Here is a 7,308-nt window from a genome sequence, read left to right on the forward strand (position 1 = left end):
GGCGGCACCCGTCTGCAGTACAGGGCCGACGGGACATGGCGTCGGCGTTGGAGTGGCATGCTGCAGACTGTCGATGTGGCTGAATGGGGGCAGATGCAAGGACGGGACACATACCTACAGTGGGTAGAGGCGTAGCTGAGGCCACCGTGGGAAGAGGTTGCAGCGCTCTCACTTGCGACCAAAGGGTTGTGGTCAAAGTTTGAGAGACTGCGGCTGGCCGATGGCGTGCTACAGCGGGCATGGAAGGAGTCAGCTACGAGAGAGGAGAGGTGGCAGGTGGTGGTCCCAAAAGCATTGCGGGAGGCTGTGCTCCAGAGCACTCTTGGGTGTGTGTGTGTGTGTGTGTGTGTGTGTGTGTGTGAGTGTGTCCACCACTGTGAAATCATACGGCTGAAGCTCCTCCAACCAGCGTGGAACCTGCCGCTCTGGCTCTCTGAAAGATATGAGCCACTGGAAAGTCAGTCCTTACAGTAAAGGGCAGGCCACCCAGGTACTACTTGAAGTGTTTGATGGAAGCCACAACAGCAAGGAGCTCCCACCCGGGGACACAGTGACGGCGCTCATGTTTGTCAAATGTTTTACTGAAGTAGAACACCACTCTCTCCCCCTCTGGCCCCACCTGGGCCAGCACCCCACCCATTCCCACATTGCTTGCATCTGTGTCCAGGATAAAGGGCAAGGTGAGGTCAGGGGGGGAGCACGGGGGCCTCGATCAATGCACGTTTGAGAGTGTCCTCCATGGTGCTGATACCCCCCTTCCCCACTCAGTGGCCCAAGAAAGACACCTCTCTCCTCATGAAGTGGCACTTCTCGGGGTGGAGCTAATGGCCTGCGGCAGCCACCCTCTCCAGCACATTCCGTAGTGCCCCCAGGGCTGACTGGAAGGAGCTGCCATGGGCCAGGATGTCATCGAGGTATACCAGACACTGCTGTCGGGGGATGCCATCCAGCACCCTGTCCATCAAACGCTCAAAAGTAGCTGGAGCATTGCACAGGCCGAAGCACAGGACCTTGAACTGCCAGTGTCCTCTGTTAGTGGAGAACGCTGTTTTGGCTCTGGCCCTTTGGGAGAGGGGCACCTGCCAGTAGCCACTGCAGAGGTCAAGTGAGGATAACCAGGAGGACCCCCTAACCAGGTCCAGCGACTCATCGATACGTGGTATGGGATATGAGTCCTTCCTGGTTACCTCATTCAGCCGCCTGTAGTCAAGACAGAACCTCAGCTTGCCCCCCTTCTTAGGAACCATGATGACTGGCACCGCCCAGGGGATGTCTGAGGTCTCGATGAAGTCTGCCCGCTGCATCTCTAGCACAACCTTGTCTGCCGCCTTCTGGCGTGCCAGCGGTATACGGCTGGGACACGTCTTGATTGGCCGAGCATCACCTGTGTCGATCTCATGCTGCACCAGATGAGTCTGACCCACCTCTTCCTCACTCAGCGCAAAGCTGTCTCTGAATTCAAACAGCAACTGCCTCAACCATTCCTGCTGCTTGGTGTCAAGACCAACACAGAGCCTCCCCCATATCTCTCTCACTGCAGACAGTGTCTTCTCCTCTCCCATCTAGGGTAGCTGGGCTGAGGGGGAGGGGGGGGGGGGCTCACGGAGGGGTGTGTCATGGAGGTAGTTGGGTGAATGTAACACACAGCCGTAGGTGACAGAGGGACTTGGGAAAAGTCACACACAGATGTGGGGGAGGGGGGCAGCCATGAGTCTCTGCTGCTTTAACTGTTGGAGTAAAGGGGTTGTTGGGTTGTGTGAATGTGACATTAGGGGGGGCCATGGTGACTGTCGGCCCTCTCTGGAAGCTCAGTGTGCCCCCATTTAGGTCTAACTTGGCAGCCTGTGCTCCTAAGAAAGTCCAACCCCAGGATACAAGGGTCCTGCACAGGCGCCACCCACACAGGATGACGCACATTCCTGCCCCCTACTGCCAGAGTCTTTATTCCCTTCCCTTTCATGGGTGCCAGCCCCTCAATTAGCATATAAATATTATATTTTACTCGCTATACCTTTATTGACTGATTATATTTTATTTCATTCACAGTCTATGTACAAAACCTGGTGGATTTGTTGTTCAGCAGCGTTGTGGGAACCCCCTTACCAGATCAGGATTTGAAGAATCGCAAATATAAAATATATTTTGATTTGTTTAACACTTTTTTGGTTACTACATGATTCCATATGTGTTGGAATGGTGGAACAAACTCCCTCACGACGCCAGGACAGCGGAGTCAATCACCACCTTCCGGACACCTGAAACCCCACCTCTTTAAGGAATACCTAGGATAGGATAAAGCAATCCTTATGACCCCCCCCCCCCTTAAAAGATTTAGATGCAGTATTGTAAAGTGGCTGTTCCACTGGATGTCATAAGGTGAATGCACCAATTTGTAAGTCGCTCTGGATAAGAGCGTCTGCTAAATGACTTAAATGTAAATGTAAATGTTGTTTCATAGTTTTGATGTCTTCGCTATTATATTACAATGTAGAAAATAGTAAAATAAAGACAAACCCTTGAATGAGTAGGTGTTCTAAAACTTTTGACCGGTAGTGTAGTACTGAGATCTCACATGTGAAGCTGGCAAATTACCTTTTAATGGCATCAGACCAAGGTCAAGTCTGTCCTTGTGTCCCTAGACCTTTTGACACCATCGATCACTCTTTTGGAGCGATTGGAAGCCCAAATTGGTCTGCGCGGACAAGTTCCTTCTTGGTTTAGATCTTATCTGTTGGAAAGACATCAATTAATCTCTGTGGATGGTCTGTCCTCTGATAATTCAATGGTAAATTTCGGTGTTCTGTTTTAGGACCACTTTTGTTTTCACTATAGATGCTACCTCTTGGTGATGTAATTCAGAAACACAATGTAAACTTTCACTGCTTTGCGGACGACACACAGCTGTACATTCTGATTAAACATTGTGAAACCCCAGGATTGGCTACCCTGAATCCCTGTGTTTCAGATATAAGGAAGTGGATTGCAGCAAATGTTTAACTAGTTCTAGGTCCCAATAAACAAAGAGATCTGGTGTTTGATCTGACAATTACTCTGAATTGTGGTACAGTCATCTAAAATAAAACTGTGAAGAACCTCAGCGAAATTTCTGGACCCTGAGCTCTCTTTTTCCAAATATTTCAACAGCAGCTTTTTTCCATCTTTGTAACGTTGCAAATATCTGAATGTTTTTGTCTAAAAATGAAGCAGAAAAGCTAATCCATGCTTTTGTCACTTCAAAATCAAATCTAATTTTATTTGTCACACGTGCCGAATACAACAGTGAAATGCTTACTTACAAGCCCTAAACCAACAATGCAGTTTTAATAAAAAATAAAAAATAAATACAATAAATAACAGTAATAAATAATTAAAGAGCAGCAGTAAAATAACAATAGTGAGGCTACATACACGGGGTACCGCTACAGAGTCAACGTGCGGGGTTCAGGAGTCTTAAGACTCGGGGATAGAAGCTGTTTAGAAGCCTCTTGGACCTAGACTTGCCGCTTGCCGTGCGGCAGCAGAGAGAACAATCTATTACTAGGGTGGCTGGATTTGACCATTTTTAGGGCCTTCATCTGACACCGCCTGGTATAGAGGTCCTGGATGGCAGGAAGCTTGGCCCCAGTGATGTACTGGGCCGTACGCACTACTCTCTGTAGTGCCTTGCGGTCGGCGGCCGGGTAGTTTCCAGACCAGGCAGTGATGCAACCAGTCAGGATGCTCTCGATGGTGCAGCTGTAGAACCTTTTGAGGATCTGAGGAACCATGCCAAATCTTTTCAGTCTCCTAAGGGGGAATAGGTTTTGTCGTGCCCTTTTCACGACTGTCTTGTTGTGCTTGGACCATGTTAGTTTGCTGGTGATGTGGACACCAAGGAACTTGAAGCTTTCAACCTGCTCCACCACAACCCCGTCGGTCCTCCTTTTCCTGGAGTCCACAATCTTCTTCCAGTGGTGTAAAGTACTTAATAAAAATACTTTTAAGTACTACTTAAGTCCTTTTTTGGGGTATCTGTACTTTACTTTACTATTGATATTTTTGACAACTTTTACCTTTACTCCACTACATTCCTAAAGAAAATAATTTACTTTTCACTCCTTACATTTTCCCTGACACACAAAAGAACTCGTTACATTTAGAATGCTCAAGCAGGACAGAATTATGGCACTCATCAATATAATGCTTTGTCATCCTTACTGCCTCTGATCTGGCGGACTCACGAAACACAAAAAAAATATATATGAAAATAGTGCTGTCTGATTTGCTTAATATAAGGAATTTGATGTATAGCATTTACTTTTACTTTATACTTTTACTCAAGTATGACAATTTAGTACTTTTTAAGTACATTTAAAACCAGATACTTTTAGAATTATACTCAAGGTGTATTTTACTGGGTAACTTTCACTTTTACTTGAGTAATTTTCTGTTAAGGTATCTTTACTTTTACTCAAGTATGACAATGGAGTACTTTTTCCACCACTTTCATCTACTTTGTCTTGATCACGTTGATGGAGAGGTTGTTGTCCTGGCACCACACGGACTGGTCTCTGACCTCCTCCCTATAGGCTGTCTCATCGTTGTCGGTGATCAGGCCTACCACTGTTGTGTCATCTTAATGATGATTAGACTACTGCTCTGCTCTCCGACTACCCGGATAAAGCACTAAATAAACTTTAGCTAGTGCTAAATACAGCTGCTAGCCCAATTACTAGAACCCCAAAGCTCAGTCATATTACTCCACTGCTATCCTCCCTACACTGGCTTCCTGTTAAGGGTTGATTTTGCCTGGCCAGGTCCCCTCTCTCCTGGGATTCTCTGCCTCTGACCCTTTTACTGGGGATGAGTCACTGGCTTGCTAGTGCTCTCCCATCCCGTCCCAAGGAAGGGTGCGTCATGTCTTGCCAGGCTTTTTTCGCTATACTCGTCTTGAGTGGGTTGAATCACAGACGTTGTCTTCCTGTCCGGTCTTGCGCTTCCTTGGGCTCGTGTGGTGGGGGAGATCTTCGTGAGCCATACTCCGCCTTGTCTAGGATAGTAAATTGGTGGTCTGTTGATATCGCTCTAGTGGTGTGGTGGCTGTGCTTTGGCAAAGTGTGTGGGGTTATATCCTGCCTGGTTGGCGCTGTCCAAGGGTATTGTCAGACGGGGCCACAATGCCCCCCCCTCGTCTCAGTCCCCAGTATCTATGCTGCAATAATCCATGTGCCGGGGGGTAGTCTGTCCTATCTGGTTAATTTCTCTTGTCTTATCTGGTGTCCTCTATGATCTTAATAAGGTATGCTTCCTCTAAGTCTCCCATCTCTCTCTCTCGCTCTCTTTTCCCGGAGGACCTGAGCCCTAGGAGCATGCCTCAGGACTACCTGGCCTGACGACTACTGGCTGTCCCCTTCCCCAGTCTACCTAGTCGTGCTGCTGATCCAGTTTCTGCAGTTCTGCCTGCGGCTATGGAGCCCTGACCTTTTCACCGGATGTGCTACCTTGTCGTGCTTCTGATCCAGTTTCTTCTGTTCTGCCTGTGGCTATGGAACCCTGACCTGTTCACCGGACGTTCTACCTTATCCCGGACCTGCTGTTTCGACTATCTCTCTCTCTCTCTCGCTTGCTGTTTGGTGTTTTAGGCTGGGTTTCTGTATAAACTCCCGGCTCTATGTACTTGAATCTGTGCTTGAAATGTAATACTTGACTGAGGGACCTTACAGATGTTGTATGTATGGGGGACAGAGGAAGGGGTAGTCATTCAACAATTATGTCAACCCATATTGTTTCACACAGATGTAACTTATTATGTGATTTGTTACACTAAATGTTACTCCTGAACTAATTTAGGCATACCTAAACAAAAAGGGAGAATAGTTTAGCAACAACTACATTTTTGTTATTTAATAATTTGCATTAATTTGTTAACATTTGTGGTATTTTCTTTTTACTTTGACATTATGCAGTGTGTAGATCAATGACAAAAAATCACACCTAAATCCATTTCAATTGTACTTTGTCAAGCAACAAAATGTGAAAAAGTCCAAGGGGGGTGCTTACTTATGATACACACTGTATTTATTACGATATCACAATCTCTGTCTCTTCAATGTGAGAGGACATTGGCCAGCTATCTCTCTCACACACACACACACACACACACACACACACACACACACACACACACACACACACACACACACACACACACACACACACACACACACACACACACACACACACACACACACACACACACACACACAAACAAACAAATATTCAGGAAGTATTTGGTTGATAATTCTTCTCCATTTGACATTATTCATCTCCATTTGATATTGCCATATTGATGCACATGCATGGCATGGCAGTGAAAAATATCCAGACGCAACCAAGCAGTCTTTTTGTATAAAAACTACGGTATTAGACCTTTTAAGTAGATAGCCCAAAAATCATCCTCCTAATTCCATTGAGAAATAGCATTTATTGTCTCACAAATTGGATACACTTTATCACTTTAATCAATCCAAGCAAACTCCAGATTCGTTGGGATGGACTGTGAATTTCAATGGGCAATTCCACTTCACTCAGTCAACAACTATGTCTATAGTAAAAATGTAAATGATTAAACACAGCAGGATTCCAAAACATTCAGAACACCCATAACCGCAAACCGATACACAAACCCAGAAATTGATTTTCAAATAAATAACTGCCATTCCGTTTGTGTGTGAACCCTTCATCCAGTGCAATTTTTATTTAAAAAAAAATTATATTTCACCTTTATTTAACAAGGTAGGCCAGTTGAGATCAAGTTCTCATTTACAATTGCGACCTGGCCAAGATAAAGCAAAGCAATTCGACACATACAACAACACAGAGTTACATATGGAGTAAACAAACATACAGTCAATAATACAGTAGGAAAAAAAAGTATATATACAGTGTGTGCAAATGAGGTAAGAAAAGGGAGGTAAGGCAATAAAATAGGCCATAGTGGCGAGGTAATTACGATATAGCAATTAAACACTGGGGTGATAGATGTGCAGAAGATTAATGTTCAAGTAGAGATTCTGGGGTGCAAAGGAGCAAAATAAATAAATAAATACAGTATGGGGATGAGGTAGTTGGATGGGCTATTTACAGATGGGCTATGTACAGGTGCAATGATCTGTGAGCTGCTCTGACAGCTGGTTCTTGAAGTTAGTGAGGGAGATAAGAGTATCCAGCTGGTATCGGTTTAAAACTGAGAGAGAGAGATTCTCCAACTGGGAAAGCATACAGCTCTCAAGGCCAGTTGTGGGATAAAGAATCTAGGATCCATAGGAG

Source organism: Salvelinus fontinalis, chromosome 5 (assembly GCF_029448725.1).
Source record: "Salvelinus fontinalis isolate EN_2023a chromosome 5, ASM2944872v1, whole genome shotgun sequence".
NCBI classification, from domain to species: Eukaryota; Metazoa; Chordata; class Actinopteri; order Salmoniformes; family Salmonidae; genus Salvelinus; species Salvelinus fontinalis.